Raw genomic sequence first — 14023 nt, forward strand, 5'->3', positions numbered from 1 at the left:
GATTCAAGTTATTATTTATTTAGTACATTCTACAAAATGACAGCTAGAATCTGATTGGTTGCTATAGGCAACATCTCCACTTTTTCCAACCCGCAGTTTAGTACATAGGAATTTTAGGAAATAAAGAAACACAATCCAGGTGTGACTACATAGAAAGAAACTATTTCTGAATATATACTGGATAACAAGTAATTGCAGGAACAAAGGACACTTACAATGAGGATGACTACAAGACGCAGGCAATTGCTGATAACTAGATGCAGGGAGAATGCATGCAAACTGAGTAGGAATAGTGGAAGCAGGTAGAGCCAAGGATGCACGAGAACAAACACTGGAAAGCAGACTGTCCGAAGCATAGGGTAAATACTACAAATATCAATAACCAGCAAGGTGCAAGGTTTGGAGCTGCCATATAAGGTTAGTGAGGCAGATGCAGGTGATAATCCAAGGCTGGAGGTTAAATCCTGCAGGTGAGCTGCAGATTCCAAAAGGTACACAAGAGCAACACCTCTGGTAAAACAGGGGTACTGCAAAGGGAATACATCAGAGTCATCATCATCATCATTTATTTATATAGCGCCACTGATTCCGCAGCGCTGTACAGAGAACCCATTCACATCCTGGCACATCACAGCCCCCCCACTTCCAGTCGCATGGTCTGCTCTGGTTACCCCCCTGTCTGAGGGTGAGCACTCATTGCAGGAGCTATGTATTAGAATAGAATGTGTAGGTATATATGTATTTGCAGGGCACACAGCAAATCTTACTGGACCTGTGAGCTGTGCAGAGTGAGCAGTGGTAGAAGCCGACATATAAGATAAGTATGGCTACTGTCTTACTGAATTTTTACTTTTGAAGGAGAACAGATAGATAAGTGGAGAAAACTTACAATTAATCCTTTTGCATCCCTTAGCTGCCTTACCTCGGTTTGTCCACTAGATGGCTCCCTAGGTCATTGCAATCCTGTTAGATAATTCTGGATTCCAGCACTTACTTAGATCACTGATAAATGCAGTTGCAGATTTATCTATTTATTGACATTACCCACATCTTAATATATGTAAAGGAAAAGTTTGGGGGTAGGTGGAGCATCTTCCCCATACCTGCCTTAAACCTGGGAGATGTATCCCATCCTCCATCGCATCGTGACCACTAGACTCGCCCCAGGGTGATGTGGCCGCAACTGGTGCTGCGTTATCAGCAGTACACACACGTTGTCCCAATTTCCCGATATGCATATAATATATATAGTGCAAAGACATCCACATAGAAGATTCACAGGCAGATTATTATTGGTTATTTTTTAAAAAAAAAAAAAAGCAGGGAAATGCTTTTCAGTCGCGCACTGTCCAAGTCAGCAAATTGGATAAAGTCATTTCAATTAAAGTCGAGCAAACTTGGTTGTCTTTGTCTGAAAAGATGCGTACGGTACGCTACGACGTACATGGCCACGCTACGGCGTGAAAGGACGTACGCATCCACTACACGTGGCAGCAACAATTATTGGTCTTTTACCATACATTCGCACAAACACGCATACTAATAAAATAGTACACATTAATTGTAGTTGCAACACATAGTCAGTTATGTCGAAATATATTAGTATTTATATGTTATATCAGAGTTACATGCATATTAGTGAAATACACGGAACAGGTTGAAGGAATCATATCATGAGTGGTATCATAATGAACCTCGTTACATATCCTACTGTTTGGTTCACTCTGCGAGGGAATCGCAGAGTGTATACACAAGTTATGAATGATAGGGAATTATGAACTACTTAAGACTAAGGAATCTTGGCGGGAAGAGCCGAGCATACCCCCTGGAGAGGTGACCCCCTCCTTTGGATTCCATAGGATGAACTAGCCAATGATTAACAACCCCTTGGACCTTCCTGAGACCTGGACCAATAGATGCAAGCTATACCATCTTCATTGTATTACTGTATTTCATTGTGTATATAAGCAGCAGCTTCACATCTAGTGTTCAGACATCTTGTCCCCACACTTCAGGATTGAATGACTGCACTGGATCCAGAGCGCCTGCGATAAGTAACGGCTGTATTTATTATTACTTCGCTTGAGCATATTATTCTACTTATTGCGAATAAATATTTGTGCGTTGGAAACACAAATCGAGGTTCGACAATCGTTATTGGTTAGCGACAATACGCACATAACAATTTGGGGGCTCGTGAGCTTTGGAGGTTTCGTTGCCGATGATACGCAAGACCAACGGATTTCGGTTCCTCAACAAAGGGTGGAGACGCGTCATAAACGGGTAAGAACGCATTGTGTTCAAAACCTGAATTTTACTCTGTGTTGTGAAACCGAATGTCCGTTTTGCATTGTCTAGGGCACGCTAACTAGAACCTAGGGACAAAAGAGAAAACTGTTTCTTTTTACTGTCATTGTGCGTTTTAACTGTATTGCATTGCTGAGCGTATGTGTATTTCCTGCTGTGCGTACGCGAACTTCCAGTAGATTTGCCACGTGGTTAAACAATCGTTTTGATAGTTATTATACATGCATAGTATAATTACTTGTGAAAGCCTTTGAGATATTATTACTGTTGTTGGGAACTTTTGATTTTCTGCGCAGAAAAGGTGTATAGTGTGTGATGTTGTAATGTAGATACACTGTTTATTATTCATTGTGCTCAGTTGCTGTCTGACGAAGGACGGTATACAGGACAGGTATACCGAATGCGAAAACCGGGTTTTCGCAAAGCGCTACCAATAGATCGCAAGGTTTGCTAATAATTAGTATTGGTAGGCAGTGCGATCTAACCGCATCTTTAGTGCGAATTGGTGAAGCAGCTAGGAGGAATTATATTGGAAAGGCTGGTTGATTGTATCGACTTTGTTCTCCCAGTTATAATAAACTCAACAGATTTTTGTGGTTTAGCCAGGGTATCGAGGAGCTGATAGCCCTTGGGTCCCACAGTGATATTGTCTGTGTTAGGGATCCTTGTTTAATACAAGAGGAAGTGAGTGGACGCGGCTTGAGCAAATACGTCCACCGCCAGTAAGAGATCTCTAGCGGTAGAGTGTTTGTAGCAAATTGTTGAAAGTGGTCTGCATAGATTGGTGTTATTCAACATGGGTGCTAAGCATACGCTAGAGATGGTCAGTGTACTGCCTAAGGAAGGCCCTATTGGTTCAGCGAGTTTTCTCATGTGTAAGAAATATGGTGCATACGCAACTGTGTATTGTGACACGTGGGTCAAGATGACCAAAGATTGTGATAGGCCTTTCCCAACAATAAGAGTTTTAATGCAGAGGTACTAAATACTGTAAAAGATAAAGTATGGTTGATTAAGTCAACGAAAAAGAGAAATAGACATAATGATTGTTTAAAATTGTGGAAAATGGAAGGTAACACGTGGCAGAGCATCGAATGCACAGCGGAAGTAGGCGTGGCAAAAAGCGCGCACAAGGCGGATGTAACCGTTGAGAAGCGTGGCGAACTCAGCGCAAGCGCGCCCCCGCCACCTTATGTGGCGGGAGGGGTAAGTACAGCCGTTGTTAAAACTGAAAATAGAAAAATTGCTAAGTTGTATCCTGTTTTAAGCCAGTTTAAATCAAGTGTATCTGAAAATGAAGATGAACCCACTGTGATTTCGGCCATTGCCCATGCCGTTAGTGTACTAGAGGCTCAGCGCAAGTATTAGAAAATGGCTGAGATAGGTGAGAGTAGCGTGATCACTAAGAGTGAAAGCGTTCTAAATCTAGAACTAGCAAATCCTGTAGTGTCCCCTGAAGTCAGTGTACCAGAGGGTGCGTTCCCAGTCCGCACAATATCAGTTCCCAATGGGAAACCGGATAAGGATGGTGTAGTTCCTTTAAGAAATGTTACAATGCATTGTCCCTGGACTAGATCAGAATTACGTTCCATTATGACTGAATTCCCAGATCCTAGAAAAGAGTTGGCTAAGTGGCAGAAATTTGTTAAAGACTTAAGAAATGCCCACGAACCAACCAATAAGGATTGGCGTGTAGTGTTAAGGGCGTGTCTTCCTCCCAATACTAACATACAAAAATTCATTGAAGATTGTTTGTTGGAGGAAGTTGACACCTTGACTGATGAGATTAACCAAAAGAATATAGAACAAATTGTCAAACACTTAGCCATCTGTTTTCCAGTAGTAGTAAATTGGAGTAAGATTTTCACCATTAAAGAAAAGGATAGTGAAACAGCAGCAGATTACTTCACTAGAGCTATAGCAGCGATAACGCGGTTTACTGGGATATCCAACATAGGGGAGGACCCACATCATAGGGAAGTAGCTGTAGGAGTATTAATGGACGGCCTTAGAGAAAATGTAAAAACCAGAGTACAAACCACATTACCTAATTGGAGAGGCATCACAGTAGATTCTCTTAGGGAGTCTGCTGTGGAGCATGACAAAAACCTTTTTAGACCAAAGGAGGAGAAAGGTGATAGGTTAATGACGGTGAGTATACAGGCTCTAGAGGGGATGCATACATGACCACCAGCATACAACCCACATAATAAGAAACATAGAGTGATCAGATGTTTCAATTGTAATGAAGAAGGACACATGAGGAGGGATTGAAAAAAGACAGATACAGCAGGAAAAATTCACATAGAATCGAAGACTCACATCTACCTGCACATATCATAACCACAAATATTGCGCGGGAAAATGATAGTCAGCGCTAGGGGTCAGGTCATACCTGTAGTCTACAGCCAGTGAGGTTAACTGAGAGTCAGAGTGAAGAACCAAAAATGATAGTTGACATAGCTGGTAGGAAAGAAACTTTTCTTGTAGATACAGGGGCGGCCCGATCTGTAATAACCTCTCCTTTCAATCTACAGGTGACCAGTAAAACCATTCCAACTATGGGGGTAACGGGAAAAGTGTTACATTATCCTCTAACTAAACCCGCTGAAGTTACTATCGGGCCTCTGCATACTAAGCATTCATTTCTCTTGGCTGCAGCGGCTCCTACTAACTTTCTAGGGAGAGACTTGCTATGTAAAATGGGATGTGTCATATACTGTACTTCAGATGGTGTGTTCCTAGATATACCCGAGAAGGTCGCACATGAGGTACAGGATATATTGTACACCCCTCAAAGGTTAATGTTACACTCTCCTGTTAGAGAACAAAGTCCATCTCAAGTAAAGGGGATGTTGCTGGAAATACCAGGTTCACTATGGACCAGAGATGGACAGGACACTGGACTGATGGCAAACGTAGCCCCTGTCATGGTCAATCTAAAAAGTGGTAGGATAGCTCCAAAAATACCACAGTATCCATTAAAACCAGAGGTGGAACTAAGGGTATATTCTGTTATTGAGAGGCTGTTACAACAAGGGATTTTAATTCGTACAGCTAGTACAGCAAATAGTCCCATTTTCCCTGTGAAGAAGAATGGGGGGAGGGGCTATAGATTAGTCCAGGACTTAAGGGGAATTAATAAAGTTGTTGAGAGCCAATTCCCCGTAGTGCCGAATCCAGCTGTCATCCTCATGCAGATTCCACCGTCTGCCAGTAATTTTACTGTCATTGATCTATGTTCTGCTTTCTTCTCAGTCCCTCTTCACCCTGACTGCCAATACCTTTTTGCATTCTCCTACAGGGGAGTGCAATACACATGGACCAGACTACCCCAGGGGTTCATTGACAGCCCCAGTATTTTCTCCCAAGCCTTACATGACTGTTTGCAATCCTTTCAACCCCACAATGGGTCTGTTCTAATTCAATATGTGGACGATTTGTTGTTGTGCTCTGATTCTTTTATGTCATGTTTACATGATACTAAATTGCTGTTGCTTCATCTTTCACAAACAGGGCACAAGGTGGCAAAGGATAAATTACAGCCATGTCAGACTAAGGTCAAATACTTAGGACACTGCCTCACTAAGGGGCTAAGACACCTGACAACAGACAGGATTGAGGCCATACAACACATGACCCTGCCGCAGAGCCAGAAGCAGATTCATACTTTCTTGGCGATGTGTGGATACTGTAGATCCTGGATCCCAGGTTTTTCTATTCTGGCATTACCATTGCAGGAGCTAGTCTCTTCCTCAAAACCAGAACGTGTTGTACACACAGAAGAGTCAGAGCAAGCGTTCTTTAATCTTAAAGACAGTCTGACTAGAGCACCTGCATTGGGAATACCTGATTATGAAAAGCCTTTTGAGCTATTTTGTACAGAAGCTGATGGTTGTGCAGCAGGCGTCCTCGCACAGAAACATGGTGATGCTAGCAGACCGGTAGCATACTACAGTGCACAATTAGACAATGTGGCAAGATCACTCCCAACATGTCTCAGAAGTGTAGCAGCAACTGCTCTTCTGGTAAGTAAGAGCGAGGACGTAGTATAAGGACATAATTCAACTATCTATACACCCCATGCTGTATCAGCTCTGTTAAATTCAGCCCAAACCAGACATGTTTCTTCAGCTAGATTCACAAAGTGAGAACTAGCCCTGATGGCACCCTCAAACATCACCATCAAACGATGTAGCACCTTAAATCCAGCTACATACCTTCCGTATGTGTCTCTAGAGACACAAAGGGTGGGAGGTGAGGAGACCCTGGTTGATGATTAGTTAGGCAAGAATACTGACACGCATGACTGTATGGAACACCTGAATCAGACCTTTACTGCAAGGCCCGACATACGTGACACCCCCTTAGAAAATGTAGATTTTACGTTTTATACAGACGGAAGTTGCCATAGACAGACAGAGACAGGAGAGCTATGTACTGGTTACGCTGTTGTAGACGATCAGGATGTGGTAGAAGCTGAACCCCTTGGTCCACCTCACTCAGCCCAGGTGGCGGAACTAGTAGCACTAAGGAGAGCATGTGAATTGGCAGAGGGTAAATCAGCCAATATATATACTGACTCTAGGTACGCCTTCGGGGTAGTGCACGATTTTGGGGCCCTTTGGCGTCTTAGAAACTTTACGACAGCAGCAGGTACACCAGTGGCACACTCACAACACATAAAAGGACTTCTGACAGCGATACAGTTACCCAGAACAGTAGCCGTCATAAAGTGCAAAGCCCATACCTTTGAAGAAGACCCAGTGTCATTGGGCAACAACAGGGCAGACGAAGCTGCTAAATGGGCAGCAGGGCAACCTATGACTGTATCGACCAAGACTATGATGGTTTTTCAGACATTAGACATGCAGAAATTAACTGAAATGCAAGATTTGTGTTCCCTGCAGGAAAAGGCGGTCTGGAAGGCGAAGGGATGTGGCCAAGAGTCCTCAGGACTCTGGAGGGATGGACAAGGTAAGCCTGTAGCTCCCCGAACATACTACCCAAGCCTGGCTGAAGCAGCACACGGTCTGACTCACCTGGGTAAAGAAGGTATGTGCAAACTGGTGAGGGCATACTGGTGTGCTCCCCGATTTTCCTCTCAGGCTGGTAAGAAAGCAATGTCATGTCTTACTTGTTTGAGGAAAAATGTTGGGAAAACTATTCCAACTGAACCATCCCACATCCCTCCTACAGACGGACCTTTTCAGGTAATACAAATTGACTATATCCAATTACCACCGTGCAGGAATCTAAAGTATGTGTTAGTGTGTATTGATGTGTTTTCCGGTTGGGTAGAAGCATATCCGGCAGCCACTAATACTGCTGTGTTCACTGCAAAGGAAATTGTACAAGTCTTTGTGTGTAGGTTCGGTATCCCTAGAATCATTGAAAGTGATAGGGGTACCCATTTTACTGGTGATATCTTCCAAAATATGTGTAAACTCATGGGAATCAGTAGCAGACTTCACACCCCTTACCGACCACAAGCCAGTGGTAAGGTGGAGAGAGTAAACGGTACTATAAAGAACAAGCTGGGTAAGATAATGGCTGAAACTGGGTTGGCATGGCCTGAGGCTTTGCCATTGGTCCTCCATAGCATTCGGACCACTCCTAGACCTCCTCTTAATCTGTCCCCCTTTGAGATACGACAACCTCATTTGATCGTGAGTCCACAAGACGACTTAAAGTGTAATAATGAAGTGACTGTACAATATCTTATAAGAATGAGTAGACAGCTGAAACAACAACAACAAAAACTAAAAATGCTGTCACCTGGTATGCCAGAGACGAACTGTTATGATGTTGAACCTGGAGACTATGTTATGATCCGCAATTTCTTACGTTCAGGTTGTTTAACAGACCGTTGGGAAGGCCCGTACCAAGTGCTGCTGACCAGTACTACATCACTGAAGGTTGCAGAGAGAGACACTTGGGTCCATTTCACCCACTGCAGGAGAGTTCATAATCCGGAGAAAGTGCAAGATAAAACAGAGACCGACGACATAGAGCTGTCACTTGTGAGCCTGTTCCGGGAGACCTAAAGCCTGCAGTTGAGACACCTGAACCAGAGATGTTGCCTCAGGACTATCTTTCCAGCGATGGAGTGGCGGTTTTTTATTTTCTTTTGTTCCAGGATTTTGTTTTTACTCTTTCTAGGACATTCTATTTTTGTGAAGGAGGATGGAGGACGGAGGAGAGTTCTGGGAGTGATACGGATGAAATGGAGGCAGAAGAAAAGTTAATAGGATACTCAGAGCAGCCCATTATCAAACTTGGTCCAGGGGTTATGAAAAGGTCTGCTAGCTCAGGAACTCGGAGGCAGTGTGAGGGGCTATTGTCTGATGAGTATTGTATCTGCAAGTTCTGCGACTCCCTAGTTGAAGAGAGATGCATCCAACGATGCCAGTCCCCCAGTACTCTGAATATGGGCGGTCATCCTTTGGAGGATTATCACTCCCTGGTGGGTAAGGTGCTAAACCAAACCGAGTGTTGGGTGTGCTCTCACATGCCTCAAGGGCAGCATAATATAGGACTAGTGCCATTCCCTCTAAACATATCTGAAGTACTCGAATTGAGGGGTGGGAGGCCCATAGAAGGGAGGTATAATAACACTAGGTCCCCTAGTCTGACGCTTCGACAATACTCCATAGGCAGATCTTTGCTGTGCCTAAATATATCTCATGCAAAGCGCCTGGAGAATTGGGAGGCTGACCTATCAGATCAGACAATGGCTCGCCACACTCATTTTAGAGGGAGACTCACAAGGTCACTACTAGGCAGAAATGTTGATGGAAGTCACAAATTAGGGCGTATAACCAAACATAAGAAGGTATCCATTGGAAAAGTCTCTACAGATAAATGTAAAAATGTCATTAATGCCGACACGTGTCTAGAGCAAATGGAGACACTGGGCATGGGTAGTTTTATCAAAACTCTGTGTGATATAATTCATGGGCATACTGTTCCTTATGTTCTCCCTGAGGATGTGTATTTTGTTTGTGGAAGGAAAGCTTATTCCTGGGTGACTCCGAGTTCCAAGGGCTTGTGTTTCTTAGCTAAACTGGTTCCTGAAATCATGACTATTACTCATGAAGAAATGGTTGATATTCACAAGACTACATCACCACCATACATACACACAACCAGTATGAACACCGTGGCAAGAGAAATATGATTCCTGGTGAGGAACCCATAGCTACAAAATTGATTAGTGAAACTGCTGGTTTTCAAGTTATGGTTGCTCTAGACCTCACCAGGACCGCTCGGGGAACATTAAACTTTAAATATATCCAAGACCTAGCTAAATTAATAGATAATATCACCGAGATGTATGATGACACTTTGAGGTATACTGGAAGGGAGCTACAAGCGTACAAGAAGGAGTTGGTGCAACATAGACTGGTACTAAATTATCTCACCTCTATTACTGGTGGGTACTGTGTGACACTGGCCACCCAGTTCGGTGTCAAATGTTGCACGTACATCACTAATAATACGGATGACCCTAAAGAGGTTATAGACCGGAAGATGGATGAAATTTTGCAGCTGAAATGGGAATTTCGAAAGAGTCACAATTCTTCATTATATGAGGTCGGGGAAAAGGTGGCGGGTTGGTTCTCATGGTTGAACCCTGTGAAATGGTTCTCCGGTCTGGGTGAGTGGGTACAGGAAATGGTTGCTAGTGTAGGTAAGCTCCTTCTCCTTATACTGGGTGTCATCTTAGTAATTGGTTTAGTTGTCAAATGTGTTCCTACTGTGTTGTGTGGAAAATGGTCTCATAGGAGTAACACTGAGAAAGAGACTGAAAGGGTGGTACCAGATACCGAGATCATGGTCTGTGAAGAAGTATTGTATAATCCTGAACTTGAAACGGTGATTGGGTGATAGTTTATTACACTATCAAAGGGTGGAGCTGTCGAAGTCAGCAAATTGGATAAAGTCATTTCAATTAAAGTCGAGCAAACTTGGTTGTCTTTGTCTGAAAAGATGCGTACGGTACTCTACGACGTACATGGTCACGCTACGGCGTGAAAAGGCATACGCATCCACTACACGTGGCAGCAACAATTATTGGTCTTTTACCATACATTCGCACAAACACGCATACTAATAAAATAGTACACATTAATTGTAGTTGCAACACATAGTCAGTTATGTCGAAATATATTAGTATTTATATGTTATATTAGAGTTACATACATATTAGTGAAATACACGGAACAGGTTGAAGGAATAACATCATGAGTGGTATCATAATAAACCTGTTTACATATCCTACTGTTTGGTTCACTCTGCGAGGGAATCGCAGAGTGTATACACAAATTATGAATGATAGGGAATTATGAACTACTTAAGACTAAGGAATCTTGGCGGGAAGAGCCGAGCATACCCCCTGGAGAGGTGACCCCTCCTTTGGATTCCATAGGATGAACCAGCCAATGATTGACAACCCCTTGGACCTTCCTGAGACCTGGACCAATAGAAGCAAGCTATACCATCTTCATTGTATTATTGGTATTTCATTGTGTATATAAGCAGCAGCTTCTCATCTAGTGTTCAGACATCTTGTCCCCAGACTTCAGGATTGAATGACTGCACTGGATCCAGAGCGCCTGCGATAAGTAACGGCTGTATTTATTATTACTTCACTTGAGCATATTATTCTACTTATTGCGAATAAATCTTTGTGCTTTGGAAACACAAATCAAGGTTCGACAATCGTTATTGGTTAGCGACAATACGCACATAACAGCACCAATAGGAGTCGTCTGATCAGCCCAGTAACATGTAGACAAACAGCGCAAATTGAGTGTATACAGAGGGATTTCCTTACCTGTGTCTACCCAACACTCGTTTCGCTTAATCATGGACCTAGCATGTAAGAACTCACCGGATTAATCTCACTAAGTCCTGAAATTGTAAATTATTAATTTGTACATATTTCTGGATCTGTTCTTTAGTAAATGTAGTTATTTTGTGACTGAGGTTATGTAAATGGGTTGGGTACTATATAACGAACGTGTAAAAGCCGACACTACTTACCCCGGCAGGATGAAACCAAATGGCTCATTGGTGACTCACCGAAAAATACTGATATTATATAAATGGTTTGATGGCAGCATTTTTACCAGAGGTCTTTTCTATACCAAACCGTGCCAGCTCAGACTGAATCGAGAATGTAACCTATATATATATGGTGGGAACGGTACTTATTTAGTACTCCAGGAAAATAAACAGCTTAAATCCACATCATCATCCTCTATTTATTTATATAGCGCCACTGATTCCGCAGCGCTGTACAGAGAACTCATTCACATCAGTCCCTGCCCCATTGGAGCTTACAGTCTAAATTCCCTAACATACACACACTAGGGTCAATTTTGATAGCAGCCAATTAACCTACCAGTATGTTTTTAGAGTGTGGGAGGAAACCGGAGCACCCGGAGGAAACCCACGTAAACATGGGGAGAACATACAAACTCCTCACAGATAAGGCCATGGTCAGGTATCGAACTCATGACCCCAGTGCTGTGAGGCAGAAGTGCTAACCACTGAGCCACAGTGCTGTCCAGATATAAATGTCAATCATTGTCACTTGTCTCTGTATGAACTCATTCCTATATTATGAAGCAGAACAAACATTGTGTTATTAAACACATTAATAAGGTGTAATATCATCCAAGATTTACAAAGTCAATATCGGGACCGTCCCACTGACATCAGAGCGGTTGGGGGTATGTAATGTTTTCAGGCCCTGAGAATGACCCCATGAGGCCCCAGGCAACATACTGGTTTGGAGCCCCTTTCCTTCAGAGCCCTACGCAGGAGCCTAGGCTGCCTAATGGGTGATGCCTTAGTATTTCTCTTTACGCTGCCACATAAGTTGTATCGGCATTAACGTTGGGGAGAGAACTACCGTAGGTGAAGATTATCCATGAATAGGTCACACATAACATACAGATAGTCATGTGACTAGCAGCACGTCTTACACTGTCATCCAATCCTGCGACATCTCTGCCCTGTGTGACCCTCCCACACCCTTTAAAATGGAAAACATTCTGCCAAGGAGGAGCTGTTAGTTACAGATTAACAACATGGTGAGGAGTTAAATGAATAAATGGATTGAATGCCTGTAGTCATCATGGGTAATACCTGCAGAGGATGCTGGGACTTGTAGTGGATGCTGGGACTTGTAGTGCTGGTACTTGCAGTGGATGCTGGGACTTGTAGTGCTGGGACTTGTAGTGGATGCTGGGACTTGTAGTGCTGGTACTTGTAGTGGATGCTGGGACTTGTAATGCTGGGACTTGTGCTGGGACTTGTAGTGGATGCTGGGACTTGTACTGCTGGTACTTGTAGTGGATGCTGGGATTTGTAGTGCTGGTACTTGTAATGCTGGGACTTATAGTGCTGGGACTTGTAATGGATGCTGGGACTTGTACTGGAAGCTGGGACTTGCAGTGCTGGTACTTGTAGTGGATGCTGGGACTTATAGTGCTGGGACTGATAGTGGATGCTGGGACTTGTAATGGATGCTGGGACTTGTAGTGGAAGCTGGGACTTGTAGTGGATGCTGGGACTTGTAGTGGAAGCTGGGACTTGTAGTGGAAGCTGGGACTTGTAGTGGATGCTGGGACTTGTAGTTTCCAGAGATGCACAGGTTGGCTACCTCTGCCTAATCCCTATGATGACCGGGGAGGACGGGGTTAATAGGACAGAAGTTAAGCAGTAAGACATATGTCCCTTGTAATGTGGGCTAATGAACACTAGGTGTCAGCACTACCTCTAGCAATTCCTATCACCAGAATAAATGGTGTTGGCCTCCGATTACAATGAATGGAGTAAATGTTCTGTGCTCATGTGTCTGGACATTGTTATACGGAATTCGTGTACCCTTCAGATGTATATGGCTTGTGCCCACGCAGTCAGACCCTCCTCTATTGTTGCACGCAGGATATTTGTGCACTTTCATCTATTCCTATGCTATGGGGAGTTGTGTTTTTGCAATTGCATCAATGAATGAACTGTTTTTCATCACAAGAGTCTTGCCACAGCTGATTGCATGATCAGGGCCTTGTTTTTGTTGCATAAGCTGGAACTGAGTGTCTGTAAGAAATTACCTTCAGGAACTGCAAATATTCAGAGAGCTAGAGGTTAAATCATTCGGTTTAGGGCTTTTTATAGTCTATATGGAATATATGACAGCAGGGGAAATTGGTTGTGGGAGTACAGTGTGTGTGGGTGGGGTGGAGTGGGGGATAACAGAATGACTAGAAATCTTTTTTTAATGTCTACAGCGCCCCCTACAGGCTGCAAGACACTGCTGTTTGTCAGCATGTAACATTAGGTAACTTTCATACAGGAAGTGTCAGCAGTCACAGACATTCAGTTGGAGAGAAAATGTAGTGTATGCACTCTCAGTATAAGTCAGCTTTAACGTACATCATGATTCATCCAATATTACAGAGTAGCCAATCAGAGCCCACAGAATTGGGGATAAAAGTCACAGGAACTGACACCTTGGATCTAAGTCCCCCGCTCTGTCCTCTGACATACATCACAAGAAGCTTTTAAAGTGATTTCCAGCCAGAAAACAAAATGCACTGTAGCCGGGCCCCCAGCACTATAGGGCCAGCTAAGGGGATTTCATGGACTAGGGGTAGCAATTGGGCCTGACATTTCTGATGTACCTGTTAAGTTGGACAGTTTA

The sequence above is a fragment of the Mixophyes fleayi genome, chromosome 4, assembly GCF_038048845.1.
Source record: "Mixophyes fleayi isolate aMixFle1 chromosome 4, aMixFle1.hap1, whole genome shotgun sequence".
NCBI lineage: Eukaryota > Metazoa > Chordata > Amphibia > Anura > Limnodynastidae > Mixophyes > Mixophyes fleayi.